Raw genomic sequence first — 19,877 nt, 5'->3', positions numbered from 1 at the left:
GGTGCAATGAGGTACTGCAACATATGTTGTGCAGTGTAGCAGTCACTAACAGCGTTAAAACAATAATCCACGCGGAAATTATGCTGCGCAGTTGTAAGAGATTGTGAAACCGTTTTTTCTGTTGTGACCACATTCTGGAGATCATTGACAGTGAAAGTTACGAGGGTCGGTCAAAAAGTAATGCCTCCCATTTTTTTTCTACTTAAAGAAATTAAGTTAAGTGAAAAATTTGAATTTGGCGCCATTCCTCAAACCTTCTTCTGCAATCCACTGCAGTAGTAACTTTCTGTGTCAACAGGTGGCAGCACAGCAGAAGTTTGTAAGATGGCCGACATCGATGTTCGTTTGAGACAGCGTTGTGTGATTGAATTCTTGAATGCAGAAGGTGAAACGCCCATACGCATTCATGAAAGACTGAAGAAGGTGTATGGTGTTGTGACAGTGGATGTCAGCACTGTTAGACGATGGGTTCGTCGTTGTAAGGAAGCTGAAGGGCAAACACCGTTGACTGACGAAAAGCGGAGCGGCAGGCCGGTGAGTGCAGTGACTCCACACAACATTCAGCAAGTTGATGACATCATTCGTGGTGACCGTCGGGTGACTGCAGATGAAGTGTGTCGCATTATTTCTCTTAGTAAAGGCAGTGTGATCACGATTATTAAACAATTGGGGTACTCAAAAGTTTGTGCACGGTGGGTTCCAAGAATGTTAACCGATCAGAATAAAGAGGCAAGGAAAACAATAGCCTCCCAACACTTGCAGCGCTTCCGTTTGGAGGGAGATGAGTTTCTGAAAAAAATTGTGACCGGGGACGAAACATGGGTGCATTTTTTTGAACCCGAATCAAAGAGGCAGTCAATGGAGTGGCGTCACACAAGCTCGTCGAGGAAGAAAAAATTCAAAACTGTGCGATCGGCAGGGAAAGTTATGGCAACAGTTTTCTGGGATACAGAGGGTGTGATTCTGGTTGATTTTTTGGAGCAGGGATGCACAATAAATTCTGTTCAATACGTCACAACCCTCAACAAACTTAAAGCACGTCTTCAGCGAGTTCGCCCAACAAAATCAATGGCAGATGTTCTTCTTTTGCATGACAATGCAAGACCACACACCAGTCGTCACACCTCTGACGAGATTGTCAAAATTGGATGGGAAGTTTTGCCTCATCCCCCATACAGCCCTGACCTGGCACCATCAGACTTCCATCTGTTCGGGCCACTAAAAGAAGCTCATCGTGGGATTCATTTTGAAGATGAGGAGGCCGTCAAAACATCCGTGCGTCAATGGCTTAGGAAGCAGAGCTGTGATTTTTACCGTGCTGGGATACATGCCCTTGTTCAAAGATGGACCAAAACTGTAGAGATGGGCGGAGATTACATTGAAAAATGACAAAATGATCCTCAATGTTGTGGTTTTCAACCTATGTAATTGCATTTAAATTTCCTGACAATTAAACGTAGAAAAAAAATAGGAGGCATTACTTTTTGACTGACCCTCGTATTTTAACGTCAATTTGAGTTTGCACTGCTTCTTTTTATGAGTGGTTTCGAAATGAAACCATTGGAACATTATGTACTTTCGACATAAATTTATTAAAGTTTAGGCCAATTTTGCTTGTAATTACAATAGTAATTAGTATTAGGTACTATGAACTCATGGAAGTTTCAAACTGCTTTCACATGTATTTCATGAAATGATGAATAGTTGAAAATTGTATCTCGAGAGGTTCCAAAATAAACCACTTTCTTGAAAGAATGTATTATTTAGTTTTTGCCAATTTCTTCTTGTGTTCGCTGCTTACTTTGATGATAAAGGTCAATTTTGTGAAAAACTTAAAAGTTATTATTTTTTATATTAGTGGAACTCCACGATTTAAGAGCCTGGCAGTTCTGTTTTCCAGCATTCCCGCGACGCTCTTCCGAAGGTCAAGCCGTCCTGTGATTATACGTGCTGCACTACCTGTTGTAAGTTCAGTACTGGCTGACAGTCCTATTTGGTACGAGTCCTGTGCAACTGCGTAATCTTCTACGACGATCACACGCATGTCTTACAAGAATCTGTTTTGGAAACTCATTGGGTTTTCCCAGTACCTTATCAGTGAATCGAAGACTGCTACCCGATTTACCGATAAAACCCATGTGATCATTCGTGGGTCTTCGCTTTCTCCCGACTAATAAAATCAATGTTAAAAGTTGTGGTCGAAACAGAGAACCGGGTAAAAGTGCAGTCTAACAGAAATTCTGGCTCGAAAACACGTCTAGGGAGTGGTTACACATTGCTCAATTTATCGCTCATTGCCATGCTTGGCAGTAGAAGGGTTAGATTTTTCGTGAGTATTCTAGTAGTTGATGATAATTGCAAAATACGATAACATTTTCCGATAAAATCAAAAAATAGCATAGTTAAGTAACTGAAACCGACGACTATTTATCGTGAATGAAAATACACACAACACTAGTACAATGTTCTAGAATACTTATTATTTTACGAAGAGGTTTCTAGTTGTTCCCCCATCGTCCGATATTTGACGATACCGTAAAGGTCGAAAACTGGTTTATAAAATAATAGATATTGTAGAATATTAAATCAGTGTTGTGTCATTTTTCATTCGTAATGTATAAAATATTCTACTCAGAACCAACGGAACAATCGATTAAAGCGGCAACTATTTATGATTGGAGTTGAAAAAAAGTTTTTTTTATTAAATAGAATTGTACTCGATTGCTAATGGTATACCCACAGTACAAGAAATAAGATGAAAACAGTTTTAACCTGAACAATTCGTAAGTAAGGGTCACATACGCGTGCACAAAATCTAGCCTTACATCAGATCTGAACACAGAAAACTCCCATGCCAAGCCGCCACCACACGTTCATGCTCAATTTGAAAGCCGAAATCGCCGTAACTTAATGAAAATCGGAAATTAAAGTACATTAAATTATTCTGCAGTCACTGAGAAGCGGCAATAAAACTGTCCAATTATATCAAATTAGTTTCTCATTACCGCTATTAGTCCACGAGAAATTAATTTATTGTTTTAATTTACTGCAGCGTATCGTGACACACTGCAACATGTAACGTTTCAGCTCGCTTCAGTTTCCAACACTCATCGACAGTTAAAAGTTCTCGCAGTCTGCGAACAGGTATCACCCACGAGTGATGAATAGAGACAGAGTTCAATACACAGAGTAAAAAATAAACTCTTTCACGTGCGGTTCGGCCCCTACACCGCAAAAAAATGCTCTCTGCAGTGTTTTCTGTTACCCAGATCACCGTCGAGTCTGCGACCTGCGAAAGAAGCGCAAAAGACCTTGCGGCTCCGGCGACCGCGTCACAAAGTGTCACTGACAATGACGCCCAAGCCCGAGGACAAGGGGGTAGGAGCGCTCCACCTCCACCACCATCCTAGCTCTCAGGGAAAGGAAAAATAATTGTAGTGTAGTCAGGTGTTTTTCTTTCAAGAAAACTGGCCGGGCAGAGTAGGACTCGCGCACTGTTGATTCCGTACAAGCTTACGCGGTGACAATTATTGAACTATATTGAATAAAATCGTCACAACTTCTCAACGGTTTACGTTAGAACGTTCTAACTGCACGCTTGGCCGCGTGGCGGGATGGAAATTAGTATGTTTAGCGAAGAAATCCATTTTCATTTCGATGGGTTTGGCAATAAGCAAAATTGGCGCTCTTGGGAGACTGAGAATCCACATTTCGCGATCGACAAGTCCCTTCACCCTCAATGGGTGACTGTGTGGTGTGCAATATCCGGTCACGAAATAATCGGTGCGATATTCTGCCGAACTGCAGGTGAAGGTTTTGAAAGACGCTTTCATCTCCATTATCCAAAGTGACCCTGATTTCGACAAGATGTGGTTCATGCAAGACGGAGCTCGACTCCATCGAAGTAGGAGAGTCTTATGTGCTGGAGGAGCACTTTGGGGACCACATTCTTGTTCCGAGGTACCCAGAGACCATTGGCATGGGCCTCGATTGGACGCCATATTCTCCGGATCTGAACACATGCGAGTCCTTTTTGTGGGACTATATTATAGACAAGGTGTACAGCAATAACCCCAAACCATTGTTTTACTGAAAACAGCCATTCAGGAGGTCTTCGACAGTACCGATGTTCCGACACTTCAACGGGTGATGTAGAATTTCGCTCTTCGTCTGCGCCACAACATCGCCATGATGGCAGGCATATCGAACATGTCATAACCTAAATCCGAATATCTGCAGTGGCGTTTAGATTTTGAATAAAGTGTGTGCACGCCGTAGTTTGTAACTAATTTAGGTTTTTTCTCGTACAGTTCAATATTTGTCACCCTGTAGTTATGTATACAGACAGTCCATCCATTCCTGGAATCGAGAATCTCTGAAGTTTGACTTTTACCATAGCGACCGAGTCAGACTGAATGCAGAACTACTGATGGTTTTTGTTTTGTGTAGAAATCCTGCATACTCTGTTCGCTAGACAAACAATCAAACAACTCGTATTAATGAGTTTTATTATAAATAGACAATTACAGTACTTAACTTTGATAGACGTGCCGCAAGCAAAGGGAGACACAATCAGTCTTCTTCAGAACAGACAACCACAAGTCTGTGCTATGTGGAGATTCCTAACGAAGTGGCTAACGTTGACGCTGCTACAGAAATGGCTCCCATCAGTCGAGCGCGGCGCTTATGTCCTCTTCACATATAGGCTTCTGCTGTCACGTTGTCGTCCTGGAGGGAGGTCGGTCAGCGTGCGATTGGCTAATCTCTTCTCAAAGCCATCTCTTCTGTGTCGTTCCCCACTGGTGTGCCGGCGCTGACTTTCTGCAGTAACAGGTTTAATTTCAAGTTTGACGTCAGATAACAAACGGCAGAAGAAATATGGCTTCCGTGTGATACAATTACAAAATAACAATCTTCAGATTTTTCCTTTACGTCGATTGTCAAACCTTGGTTGTTGCCAAATTTCATGATTCTAGGCCAACGGGAAGTACCATATAGATTTTGATGAGTGAGTTTGCGAGTATTAAAATACACTATGTGATCAAAAGTATCCGAACACCTCTAAAGACATACTTTTTTAATATTAGGTTCATTGTGCTGCCACCTACTGGCAGGTACTGCATATCAGCGTCCTCAGTAGTCATTAGACTTCGTGAGAGAGATGATCGGGGCGCTCCGCGAAACTCACGGACTTCGAGCGTGGTCAGTTGATTGGATGTCACTTGTGTCATACGTCTGTACGCGAGATTTCCTCACTCCTCATCATCCCTAGTCCACTGTTTCCAATGTGATAGTGAAGTGGAAACGTGAAGGGACGCGTACAGCACAAAAGCATACTGTCCGACCTCGTCTGTTGACTGACAGATACCACCGACAGTTGAAGAGACTCGTGTAATAGGCAGACATCTATCCAGACCATCACACGGGAATTCCAAACTGCATCAGTATCCACTGCAAGTACTATGACAGTTAGGTGGGAAGTGAGAAAACTTGGATTTCTTGATCGAGTGGCTGCACATAAGCCACACATCACTCTGGTAAATGCCAAATAATGCATCACTTGGTGTAAGGAGAGTACACATTAGACGATTGAACAGTGGATAAACATTGTGTGGAGTGACAATTACAGTACTCAATGGGGTGATCCGATGGCAGGGTGTGGTTATGGCGTATGCCCAACGTCATCTGCCAGTATGTGTAATGCCAACGGTAAAATTCGGAGATGGTGGTGTTGTGGTGTGGTTGTGTTTTCCATGTAGGGGGCTTGCATCCCTTGTTGCACTATCACAGCACAGCACAGCATTGATGTTTTAAGCACCTTCTTGCTTCCCACTGTTGAAGAGCAATTCGGGGATGGCGATTGCATCTTTCAACAGTATCGAGCACCTGTTCATAATGCACAGCCTGTGGCGGAGTGGTTACACGACAATAACATCCCTATAAAGGACTGGCGTGCACAAAGTCCTGACCTGAATCATATAGAATACATTTGTGATGTTTTGGAATGCTTACTTCATGCCAGGCCTCACCAACCGATACAAATACCTCTCCTCAGTGCAGCAACCCGTGAAGAAAGGGCTGCAATTCCTCAAAAAACCTTGCAGCACCTGTTTGAATGTACGCCTGTGAGAGTGGAAGGTGTCATCAAGCCTAAGGGTGGGCCAACACTATATTGAATTCCAGCATTACCAATGGAGGGCGCCACGAACTTGAAAATCATTTTCAGCCAGGTCTCGGGATACTTTTGATCACATAGTGTATGTGACATAAATGGCCGTTTCTAGTGATTGCGCTGACATAGACGCTTCAATTTTTACACCGCCAATGGAACATAGAGTCTAGTAAGTGACAAGTATCAACTTGAGATGTCTACCTATTCCAAGAAAGTCGGTCGCTGTGGCCGAGTGATTCCAGGCACTCCAGTCCAAAACCGCGCTGCTCCTACGGTCGCAGGTTCGAATCCTGCCACGGGCATGGCTGTGTGTGATGTCCTTAGGTTAGCAAGGTTTATGTAGTTCTAAGTCTAGGGGACTGATGACCTCAGATATTAAGTGCAATGGTGCTTAGAGCCATTTGAACCATTTCCAAGAAATGCAGACTGACAGGCATACAGACAGACACATTGAGAGAGACAACAAAGCAATAATATAAAGGCTTCGTTTTCACCGAGTGAAGCACGGAAACCTAAAAATGATTTCAATGTCTGTGTTACGTAGGTCATTGATGTCACACTGTTCTGCTCTTTACAACGAGAATGACTTTTATGACAACTTAAGTATCCGACAGTGATATAGATTCCCCGCCCAACCCCAGTACCGGTATGAAGGACAGGTCAGAGATACTTGCGCTATATACTGCGGCTGAAGCATGCTCCACCTCAGCCGCAAGCATGTCACGTGCGGCCGTTCACTGACGCAAGAGCGCTTGTAAATATCGCGACCTCACAGTTGTCAGTTAGTCTCGCAAGATGAGGAAGCCTTAGATACGAGCCATTGTTTAGTAAAAGGTTGACTTTGCCTGTATAATGATTTTAGATTCGGATTGTTCCGTGGGCTGTTTGTGTAAGCTCACGACGACTTTTGCTAAGCTTTGGACTTCGTTTTTTGGTAGCTGTTCACTTCGTGAGCTCCACCGTCATCGACTTCAGGAATCGAATGTTTTTTTCCAACCGTCTCTGCTTTAACGTCAGTGCGAGTGATCATAAACTGTGTTCTACCTACGCAGAGTAGGATAGAATAATGGCGGCAGGAGTTTCTTCCTGGACAACTAATCCAGTCAAGAATGAATCTTGTGTTCCTATAGCTTTGGCAGCAGCAGTTGCAGCTGCGAGACCGGCCTGTGTGGCCGAGCGGTTCTAGGCGCTTCAGTCTGGAACCGCGCGACCGCTACGGTCGCAGGTTCGAATCCTGCCTCGGGCATTCATGTGTGTGATGTCCTTAGTTTAGTTAGGTTTAAGTACTTCTAACTTCTAGGGGACTGGTGACCTCAGATGTTAGGTCCCATAGTGCTCAGAGCCATTTTTCTGCAGCTGCGACAGCAACTACAATTGCAGCAACGGCAAGAAAATAGTGGGAATTCCAGCAACAGCAGCAGTATGGACAACAAATTTGTGTGGGTGAAGTCCTAAGGGACCAAAATGCTTTGATCATCAGTCCCTAGACTTTCACACTACTTAAACTAACGTATGCTGAAAACACACATACATCGCCACGCCCGAGGGAGGACTCGAACCTGCCGCGGGAGGGACTGCGCAATCCGTGACATGGCGCCTCAAACCGCACGGCTACTCCGAGCGGCAGCATGAACAACATCGGGGATTCCAACACCAACAGCGACAATTGCTGTGGTGTAGTCAATAGGCGTAGCCCTGGCACCTTCTATCGACACCACATAGATTCTGCCTGCTGTCGGAGCATGGCGAGCCACACCAATGAGAGGGAAGTAATGTAACGCGGCCACACCCACCCTCGGTGGCTTGTCTCGGAACAGGCTGACACAGGGACACGTGATCAGTTCTACGGCAGGCTACGTTCCAGACGAAGCCTAGTCCACAGCAAGCAGCGAGAAGAGTACTTGTATTCGGTGACAACAGAGTTAGAGACACCGGTTTAGAGACACTAAGTTTATCTGCGAGTCCTTGCGTTTGTTTGTTAACTTTGTCTTTGAACAGTGCTACGAGAAAGAGTTCATATTGACCAGAGTTTCTAGTTATATTACCAGCGAACGTCTATTTCATCACAAGTGTTAGACAGGTTCTATCACGTACAGGTGTATAAATATGTCTACGTTCTGACCCACAGTCACATCAAAGAAGAAGCTATATAATAGAATAAATGTATACATTTTGACTGTGAATGTACTTCAATTCTTACATTTTACACGTGCAATAATCATGTCATTCATCACTCTTTCACAACCCAATTCATTTGTGACAACCTGTCACGACACAACTACACTCCTGGAAATTGAAATAAGAACACCGTGAATTCATTGTCCCAGGAAGGGGAAACTTTATTGACACATTCCTGCGGTCAGATACATCACATGATCACACTGACAGAACCACAGGCACATAGACACAGGCAACAGAGCATGCACAATGTCGGCACTAGTACAGTGTATATCCACCTTTCGCAGCAATGCAGGCTGCTATTCTCCCATGGAGACGATCGTAGAGATGCTGGATGTAGTCCTGTGGAACGGCTTGCCATGCCATTTCCACCTGGCGCCTCAGTTGGACCAGCGTTCGTGCTGGACGTGCAGACCGCGTGAGACGACGCTTCATCCAGTCCCAAACATGCTCAATGGGGGACAGATCCGGAGATCTTGCTGGCCAGGGTAGTTGACTTACACCTTCTAGAGCACGTTGGGTGGCACGGGATACATGCGGACGTGCATTGTCCTGTTGGAACAGCAAGTTCCCTTGCCGGTCTAGGAATGGTAGAACGATGGGTTCGATGACGGCTTGGATGTACCGTGCACTATTCAGTGTCCCCTCGACGATCACCAGTGGTGTACGGCCAGTGTAAGAGATCGCTCCCCACACCATGATGCCGGGTGTTGCCTCAGTCGTATGCAGTCCTGATTGTGGCGCTCACCTGCACGGCGCCAAACACGCATACGACCGTCATTGGCACCAAGGCAGAAGCGACTCTCATCGCTGAAGACGACACGTCTCCATTCGTCCCTCCATTCACGCCTGTCGCGACACCACTGGAGGTGGGCTGCACGATGTTGGGGCGTGAGCGGAAGACGGCCTAACGGTGTGCGGGACCGTAGCCCAGCTTCATGGAGACGGTTGCGAATGGTCCTCGCCCATACCCCAGGAGAAACAGTGTCCCTAATTTGCTGGGAAGTGGCGGTGCGGTCCCCTACGGCACTGCGTAGGATCCTACGGTCTTGGCGTGCATCCGTGCGTCGCTGCGGTCCGGTCCCAGGTCGACGGGCACGTGCACCTTCCGCCGACCACTGGCGACAACATCGATGTACTGTGGAGACCTCACGCCCCACGTGTTCTACATCTACATCTACATCTATACTCCGCGAGCCACCTTACGGTGTGTGGCGGAGGGTACTTATTGTACCACTATCTGATCCCCCCTTCCCTGTTCCATTCACGAATTGTGCGTGGGAAGAACGACTGCTTGTAAGTCTCCGTATTTGCTCTAATTTCTCGGATCTTTTCGTTGTGATCATTACGCGAGATATATGTGGGCGGTAGTAATATGTTGCCCATCTCTTCCCGGAATGTGCTCTCTCGTAATTTCGATAATAAACCTCTCCGTATTGCGTAACGCCTTTCTTGAAGTGTCCGCCACTGGAGCTTGTTCAGCATCTCCGCAACGCTCTCGCGCTGACTAAATGTCCCCATGACGAATCGCGCTGCTTTTCGCTGGATCATGTCTATCTCTTCTATTAATCCAACCTGGTAAGGGTCCCATACTGATGAGCAATACTCAAGAATCGGACGAACAAGCGTTTTGTAAGCTACTTCTTTCGTCGATGAGTCACATTTTCTTAGAATTCTTCCTATGAATCTAAACCTGGCGCCTGCTTTTCCCACTATTTGTTTTATGTGATCATTCCACTTCAGATCGCTCCGGATAGTAACTCCTAAGTATTTTACGGTCGTTACCGCTTCCAATGATTTACCACCTATGGCATAATCGTACTGGAATGGATTTCTGCCCCTATGTATGCGCATTATATTACATTTATCTACGTTTAGGGAAAGCTGCCAGCTGTCGCACCATGCATTAATCCTCTGCAGGTCTTCCTGGAGTACGTACGAGTCTTCTGATGTTGCTACTTTCTTGTAGACAACCGTGTCATCTGCAAATAGCCTCACGGAGCTACCGATGTTGTCAACTAAGTCATTTATGTATATTGTAAACAATAAAGGTCCTACCACGCTTCCTTGCGGTACTCCCGAAATTACCTCTACATCTGCAGATTTTGAACCGTTAAGAATGACATGTTGAGTTCTTTCTTCTAGGAAATCCTGAATCCAATCACAAACCTGGTCCGATATTCCGTAAGCTCGTATTTTTTTCATTAAACGTAAGTGCGGAACCGTATCAAATGCCTTCCTGAAGTCCAGGAATACGGCATCAATCTGCTCGCCAGTGTCTACGGCACTGTGAATTTCTTGGGCAAATAGGGCGAGCTGAGTTTCACATGATCTCTGTTTGCGGAATCCATGTTGGTTATGATGAAGGAGATTTGTATTATCTAAGAACGTCATAATACGAGAACACAAAACATGTTCCATTATTCTACAACAGATTGACGTAAGCGAAATAGGCCTATAATTATTCGCATCTGATTTATGACCCTTCTTGAAAATGGGAACGACCTGTTGAGCAATTCGGCGGTACGTCCACCCGGCCTCCCGCATGCCCACTATACGCCCTAGCTCAAAGTCCGTCAACTGCACATACGGTTCACGTCCACGCTGTCGCGGCATGCTACCAGTGTTAAAGACTGCGATGGAGCTCCGTATGCCACGGCAAACTGGCTGACACTGACGGCGGCGGTGCACAAATGCTGCGCAGCTAGCGCCATTCGACGGCCAACACCGCGGTTCCTGGTGCGTCCGCTGTGCCGTGAGTGTGATCATTGCTTGTACAGCCCTCTCGCAGTGTCCGGAGCAAGTATGGTGGGACTGACACACCGGTGTCAATGTGTTTTTTTTTTCCATTTCCAGGAGTGTAGCAACTTTTATTTGTGTTCAACCCACGTGGGGTGTACTTTGTGAGACCAGTACCACGTGCTTATACAATTGTTTGACCCATCAGGTTAATAGTAAGACGATAGTAACCAGTTCGAGGTTTTTCTTTTGTAAATGCGTTTCGATGTAATTTATTTTAATTATCAAAATTATTGTGGAGTTACACTCTTTGTGTAAACAAAGTTGACCACGTGAGGCATGTGCTGTAAGCATCAAAGTAGCCCTCAGCTATTCTTTTCGGGAAGATTTCACAGAGAGTTAGTATGAATTTAGTATACCAGTGTGTGGTAATTTCATGACGGACAGGATTGCGCTACGAACGTAACTTCTTTTGGGTGAAAATTGAATCGGTTGGTTGTGGTTAATTTCCTCTTGGATATGTTTCAACGTTCTTCGTGTATTATTTTATGAATGCAGTGTTGTATGTAGTCTCCCAGTTTTGGCTCCCTAATTGATGTGTTCCGTAAGATTACAAACTCACATTTACACAATCTTAAATAAGGCACCAGTTTAGTTATGAATCAAGTTTGATATGCTGAAATTTTAATGGAACAATGATCAATGTTAAAATTGTGGTGTCACCGCCAGACACCACACTTGCTAGGTGGTAGCCTTTAAATCGGCCGCGGTCCGTTAGTATACGTCGGACCCGTCGCTACTATCAGTGATTGCAGACCGAGCGCCGCCACACGGCAGGTCTAGAGAGACTTCCTAGCACTCGCTCCCAGTTGGACAACCGACTTTGCTAGCGATGGTTCACTGACAAAATACGCTCTCATTTGCCGAGACGATAGTTAGCATACCCTTCAGCTACGTCATTTGCTACGACCTAGCAAGGCGCCATTACCAGTTACTATTATTACTGAATCATGTACAGTCAAGAGCGACGCTCATCATTTATGGATTAAAGTTAAGTATTCCACCTGCTACGTCCGTTTTTCTAAAGTCTAATTTCCCTGTCCTGTTCCAGACCTCACGCCAGCCTGCGTGAGTTAAAACGCGTGCCTTTCGGCTTCCTCTAATAATACGGAGTTGGCTCTCCTGCCAACCCACAACAAAAATAAATGTCCAAATATAAACTGATTTATTTCCTTTTATTTATATATATATATATACACTCCTGGAAATGGAAAAAAGAACACATTGACACCGGTGTGTCAGACCCACCATACTTGCTCCGGACACTGCGAGAGGGCTGTACAAGCAATGATCACACGCACGCCACAGCGGACACACCAGGAACCGCGGTGTTGGCCGTCGAATGGCGCTAGCTGCGCAGCATTTGTGCACCGCCGCCGTCAGTGTCAGCCAGTTTGCCGTGGCATACGGAGCTCCATCGCAGTCTTTAACACTGGTAGCATGCCGCGACAGCGTGGACGTGAACCGTATGTGCAGTTGACGGACTTTGAGCGAGGGCGTATAGTGGGCATGCAGGAGGCCGGGTGGACGTACCGCCGAATTGCTCAACACGTGGGGCGTGAGGTCTCCACAGTACATCGATGTTGTCGCCAGTGGTCGGCGGAAGGTGCACGTGCCCGTCGACCTGGGACCGGACCGCAGCGACGCACGGATGCACGCCAAGACCGTAGGATCCTACGCAGTGCCGTAGGGGACCGCACCGCCACTTCCCACCAAATTAGGGACACTGTTGCTCCTGGGGTATCGGCGAGGACCATTCGCAACCGTCTCCATGAAGCTGGGTTACGGTCCCGCACACCGTTAGACCGTCTTCCGCTCACGCGCCAACATCGTGCAGCCCGCCTCCAGTGGTGTCGCGACAGGCGTGAATGGAGGGACGAATGGAGACGTGTCGTCTTCAGCGATGAGAGTCGCTTCTGCCTTGGTGCCAATGATGGTCGTATGCGTGTTTGGCGCCGTGCAGGTGAGCGTCACAATCAGGACTGCATACGACCGAGCCACACAGGGCCAACACCCGGCATCATGGTGTGGGGAGCGATCTCCTACACTGGCCGTACACCACTGGTGATCGTCGAGGGGACTGAATAGTGCACGGTACATCCAAACCGTCATCGAACCCATCGTTCTACCATTCCTAGACCGGCAAGGGAACTTGCTGTTCCAACAGGACAACGCACGTCCGCATGTATCCCGTGCCACCCAACGTGCTCTAGAAGGTGTAAGTCAACTACCCTGGCCAGCAAGATCTCCGGATCTGTCCCCCATTGAGCATGTTTGGGACTGGATGAAGCGTCGTCTCACGCGGTCTGCACGTCCAGCACGAACGCTGGTTCAACTGAGGCGCCAGGTGGAAATGGCATGGCAAGCCGTTCCACAGGACTACATCCAGCATCTCTACGATCGTCTCCATGGGAGAATAGCAGCCTGCATTGCTGCGAAAGGTGGATATACACTGTACTAGTGCCGACATTGTGCATGCTCTGTTGCCTGTGTCTATGTGCCTGTGGTTCTGTCAGTGTGATCATGTGATGTATCTGACCCCAGGAATGTGTCACTAAAGTTTCCCCTTCCTGGGACAATGAATTCACGGTGTTCTTATTTCAGTTTCCAGGAGTGTATATCACCGGTTATCGTAAGATCAGTACTAAAAGATTATAACTAATGTTAGCCTGGTTGGGAATTTGGTAAGCTACACTGGATACCTGGTGAAACAGTTGCGCAGTAGTGCAAGGTTAACTTCCTCAGATAGCTCACAGCTTTTAACCCACTTTTATGGTCTTGAATATCAGCACCGCTTTCAGAACAAATTAATGCAACAACATTATACATGGCGACCCAGTTCTGTGATTCCGCTAGACTCTGGAATCTCTGAAACATTAGATTGCGAGCGTTGTATAATCTTAATTTTTTTCCCTGCAGCGCTCAAACAACTGGTTCCTCAGTTTTCAGTTAGAGTCTTTCAGACAGGAGAGCATACGCGTTTTTTGTGCCCTGACACGAAGATTTTCCCGCTGGTTCCCTTCTTTTCCCTGCTACAGGGAAGCATCTCACTCATTTTAAAAGAAGTTTGTGCGCCGGTAAAATTTTAATAGTTTACTTATGTGAAACTGAAATTATGCAGAACTATATAATTCTGCACCTCGGACCGGATTTAATATACACAAAAATTTTGCATTTTCTTCAGTACTGCGACAACATGAGTTTCCCAGAAACGTTCTGATGATAACGGAAACAATTTACAGCATATTTTTGCGTGCTACGTTACTTATAAACTATGTTTCAGCCTCGTACCGGATTTTATGTGCGTAGTTTACGAGTACAAGCAGGGTAAGTTTGAATCTCTCTAGCTCGGAAATGGATGAAGATATCATGTGATTGAGATCTGGATATTAAGAATACATCGTAAAAATTTCATTCATTTGCTGTGAATAGCTGTCTTGGAATCCGCAGCTCGGTTTCGATACCCAAAAACCATTTTTTTGAGTTTTCTCAGGAACAGCCCGTAAGCTAAGTGGTGCCTCCATAAGCCCACTAAGGCACACTTTAGAGCGGATGTAATTCAGAAAGAACCAATCGATTTGCTCCGTTTGCCTAGCTGCAGGAAGTGTGTAATATTCAGTTTTGACCCTGTACTGTAGCATAGTTACAGTAAGACGATCATTCTGTTTCGTATACACACGGTCCCTAGACCAAGGGCTGCTCAAAACACTTGACCTTACCTTTCTGTCACCAACAGAACCAGAGGTATGAGCCCCAAAATAGTTCTGATTTTATGCGCGGCGTTCTGTAATATATTAGGTACCGCATGCTGTCGCATGCGTCCCGATCAAGCTCTGGTTGTTGATGTTGTCGTCGTCGTCGTCGTCGTGATTCGTCGGAAGACTGGTTAGATGCAGCTCTTCACGTTAAACTATCCTGTGCAGTCCGTTTTATTTCTGCATAACCCTTATAACCTTCATCCATTTGAACCTATTTACTGCAGTCAGTCATTGTCCCCTTCTATAATTTTTACCTCCTATACATTCCTCCATTGTCAAATTAACTATGCATGGATGCCACAGAATGTATCCTATCAGCGTATCACTTCTTTTATTTAAATTAAGACATTAAGCACTTTTATCGCCCGTTAGACGCAGTAGCTCTCTGGTAGTTACTCTATCTATCCATCTGTTCTTCAGTATTGTTCTGTACAGTGACATTTCAAAGACATTTTTCTCTACTTGTTTGTACTGTTTATCGTCTATGTTAAACATCCGTAAGAATACACTCCACGTAAGTACTTTTAGAAAATGATGCACACATGCATTTAATCCATAACGGGAAATAACTTGGAGTAAAGGTGAAATACAGCAAAACGTTTTAGATAAAAGTTGTAGGAGGCGGAGAGGGTCATACATTGCTACTAATGGCAGTGACCTTGAACGAGATTTTCAAGACGATTTGAAAACTAAACCGATTTTTTTTCTAATTGGAACCATAATATTTAAGATTTGATAAGAGCGGCTAATTTTACGTATAAAATGATACATTATTCAAGGTCCTGGCAAAGTTCAATAAAGGTCTTATAAGCGAATATGTTTGTAGTTCTGACAGGGATTAACTCGGAATAGAGGAGAGATACAACAAAATGCAATGTTAGATACAAACTGGAAGCGGCATCCCGGGTAATGAGAGGGGAGGGGACTCACTCTTCGACTTATAAATCAATAATCTACGTTTTATTTTCTGTCTTGTAAATGTCAATTAACATTATACGTTGTGATGTATTTATTTTTGCCAATAAACACGTTCATTAAAACTTAAAGCTGAGATCACTGTTTGCTCTTCCCAAGTCCGACTTCACAAATAGGGGTTTCCATTAAATAAAACTCAACATTCGAATGATATTCGATAATTATCTTTAAAACCATGGTTACTGGTAATGATACATCAGCACTTATGTCCCCTTCAATTTGTATCTAACATTGTATTTTGCTGTATCCCTCCTATATTTCGAGTTAATTCCTACTAGAAATTAAAAAAAATGCTTCATTGAACCTTGCTATGACCTTGAATAATGTATCATTTTATAAGTAAAATTTACCGCTCTTTTCAAATCGTAAATCAAACATTAGGTTTCCCATTTTAAAAATTCACATTTATCTCCAAATCAGACTGAAAATCACTTTCAAGGTCATGACCCTTAGTAGCAATGTGTGATCTCTTTGCCAACTAAAACTTTCACCTAAAACATTTTGCTGTATGTCATCTCCATCTGGAGCAATTTCCATATATGGAATAAAATGGTCCCACCTAATTATGCAGACTGAAGCGACGAGTGAAAATTTCTACTAACACCCGGATTCAAACCCGAGTCTCCGAAAAATTGATGCAAACATTGGGATTCAAACCCGGGTCTCCCACTCACCAGACAGATGCGCTAATCACTACGCCACCCTGGCACAACTGCACGGACTACCCTAGCACGCCTCCCTCCTCAATCCAGTTTCAGTTCTCTCCTCAGCCCACTTGGTATCCCCATAAACTGCATTTCATATCATCTTCATCTCTGCCATGATCAGTTATTTTGCTGCCCAAATGGCAAAACTCGTGCAGTACTTTTAGTATCTTATTTCTTAATTTAATTCCTTCAGCACCATCTGATTTAATTCGAGTACACTCTATTTCCATCTTTTACTTTTGCTTATTTTCATCTTATGAACTCTTTAAACGCTATTCGGTCCAATTGATCCTCGAAGGCCTTTAACTTCTCCTACAGAGCCACAGCGTTATAGACAAACCTGCAAGTTTTTATTTCTGACCTGTCTGATCCGTTCTCAACTACTGACGCCCTCTAATGCCCTACGAGTCTCGTAACTGCACTCTCGTTTCTGTACAAGTTGTAGCTAACGTTTAACTTTCAAATTTCAATGATTATGTTCTAATGAACATGGTAAGTGTTTCAACTGAATAATCACAATGTATGACATGTACCTACAACTTATGTGAACAGTTGATGTTTTCTTACCGCCGCCGGCCGGAGTCGCCGAGCGGTTCTAGGCGCTACAGTCTGGAACCGTGCGACCGCTACGGTCGCAGGCTCGAATCCTGCCTCGGGCATGGATGTGTGTGATGTCCTTAGGTTAGTTAGATTTAAGTAGTTCTAAGTTGTAGGGGACTGATGACCTCAGAAGTTAAGTCCCATAGGGCTCAGAGCCATTTTTTTCTTACAGCCTCGACACATTACTACGTATCACGTACTAGTATGTATAAGTAATTCCCATTTCAGTTTTGTAGTCTGAGTCTATACAGACTCCCTTGTTCAAACGGCTCTGAGCACTATGGGGCTTAACTTCTGAGGTCATCAGTCCTGTAGAACTTAGAACTACTTAAACCTAACTAACCTAAGGACATCACACACATCCATGCCAGAGGCAGGATTCGAACCTTCGACCGTAACGGTCGCGCGGATCCAGACTGAAGCGCCTAGAACCGCTCGGTCACCACGGCCGGCTACAGACTCCCTGCATAGCGCATAGAGTCGACAAGGAGAACATATTAAAGGACATTGCGAGAGTTCCTAAGCGAGACAATCCCGTTTAACACCATAGCAGGAATTTCAATAAGATAGTTAATTTCCGTTCTAGCGTCTTTGTCTGTGAAACTTGTACCCGAACTCTATTCCACAGGATTGTCTGACGAACTACGTCAGATTCTGTATTGTATCTCTGTTTCATTTTGGAGTTCTCACAAGTTTCGTCATTAATTTAAGTGTTCATTATTACAAAAACAAAAGTGCAACAAGTTCGAAACTATATCAGTGTCTTAGAATTACTGATGTGCTCGATATTGAAACGTTCATGTCATTGTAGTCAGTAATATGTAATCAATGCTATTAGAGCTGTTTATTCCAATCCCGTCGAATAATTTTTTCTGTTTGGGGCAAAGATGGCGCAATCTGTTATAATTTTATAACTCTGTGACGTAACATTCACTTCACTGTCGTGTCCAGCACACAGTTTGAAGTTCTGCTGTACATGATTTTCATTATTCATGGATTACAGTTGTTTATTGAAGTGTTTATTTTCATTTAAAGAAACAGAGGGCGAATAAGTAAAACCTCGATGAAAATTGACAGCATAAAGAGAATGCGTCGCAAAATAATTTCCAAGAGGTGACTCTTCATCTATGGACCCAGTCTAGGAAAACAGGGCCATTACGTCTGCCGGTACTGCACAATGTTCACAAATTAATTTATTTTTCAGTCAATTAATTCATTGATTACTTTGACACACATAGACCGCTTTCATTTTCACCTACATAATTGTACTACTGAACACATTTAAGTGCAGGCTGTAAGGCACATTTGCGCTGCATTCACGTGACTGTAATTTACGTGGCCTTTTAGTTCATGGAGAATTAAGTTTCTTTTTACGACACATTTTTCCAGTTGTATTTGGCGTGGGAATGTCAAGTTTTTGTTTATGTTTTTCAACTTCTTTAGGACACCTAGAGTTCACTATCTATTTCTAATTTAGTCGTCCAAGGTTTCAAAGTAGCTTATCTCAATCCTCTTCCACTTCTTTAGAAACTGATAATAATATTTCGTAATTTGGTTTTGTCTATCACACCCTACGAACATGAAATATTTCATGTGACTGGAGTCGGAATTATACGAATTTGTTATCCTCCTCCCTGGTCTTTGTTCAAGAACACTTTCTACGTGTTCCATACATCCACATGTGTTCACTCGGGATCTAACATAAACCATTTATTTTAATTGTATATAAACCTGAGGTGAAGCTTCCAGAATTAACCAATGCTCACTATTATATGATGTACGAATTTTCAGCTACATAGGTAATCCTACTTCGCTGTCACACATCGAGAGGCGAGTCGGTGTTTATGGAGGCATCGAAATAATTTTTGGTCCACACGAACGGAGGATTCTTCGGATTATTAGGTAGTGTAGCGCACATTTGGCAAAGACATTTCTCTTGCACAAATTGTATCTCTAAGATACAGTTTCTTCACATACACTGTTATTGAATGCACATCTACAGTGAGGACTGTAATTTCAGTTTCGTCTTAGTTCACTCTAATTAACCCCTCTTTCTTCCATTGAATTTTGCGAAAGGTTTTACCACTAAGAAACTTTAATCATCAGAATCAGACTGCATTTCTTACATTTGGGTCGGATTTAATATGAAGAGGTAACAAACATTTCAGAACATAAAACAAGGTTCATAATTTAATATAAACTGTCAGATTAAAGTAAAATAAAGGAGGACAGTCTTTCGCTATGTAGAAGAGCACAACAGGCATTTTCAGTCGCTGCAGCTCAAAGAGCAGTCGAATAAGGTACAGACAGAGAATGTAAATATCCCAGATTATTTTTGAATTTCACAAATGACGGTTACAGTAGTGCAGACAACAATATTCTTTCAAGAAGTTGTACATCAGTAAGTTAGCAATGGACAAAAACACTGATTTGAGGAAAAAAAGTTTCATTCTCAACATAATCTGTCTACGCTAAGCAAATTTTACATCACTTCATGAGCCTTTGAAACCCACCATCATAGCATTCCTTGGTTGTTGTCAGAGAAAGACGGTGATGTCTCTGAACACAGCTTCACCAGAAAAGAATATTTTCGGCCAGACGAAGATATTTAAGGCGATGGAGCTAGTAGTGATCGTTTGGAGCAGAGTCGGGACCGAAATGAGAATTCTCTCACTTGAACTATGTCTG

Source organism: Schistocerca cancellata, chromosome 3 (genome assembly GCF_023864275.1).
Source record: "Schistocerca cancellata isolate TAMUIC-IGC-003103 chromosome 3, iqSchCanc2.1, whole genome shotgun sequence".
Taxonomy (NCBI): domain Eukaryota; kingdom Metazoa; phylum Arthropoda; class Insecta; order Orthoptera; family Acrididae; genus Schistocerca; species Schistocerca cancellata.
This window is presented reverse-complemented; position numbering follows the sequence as displayed.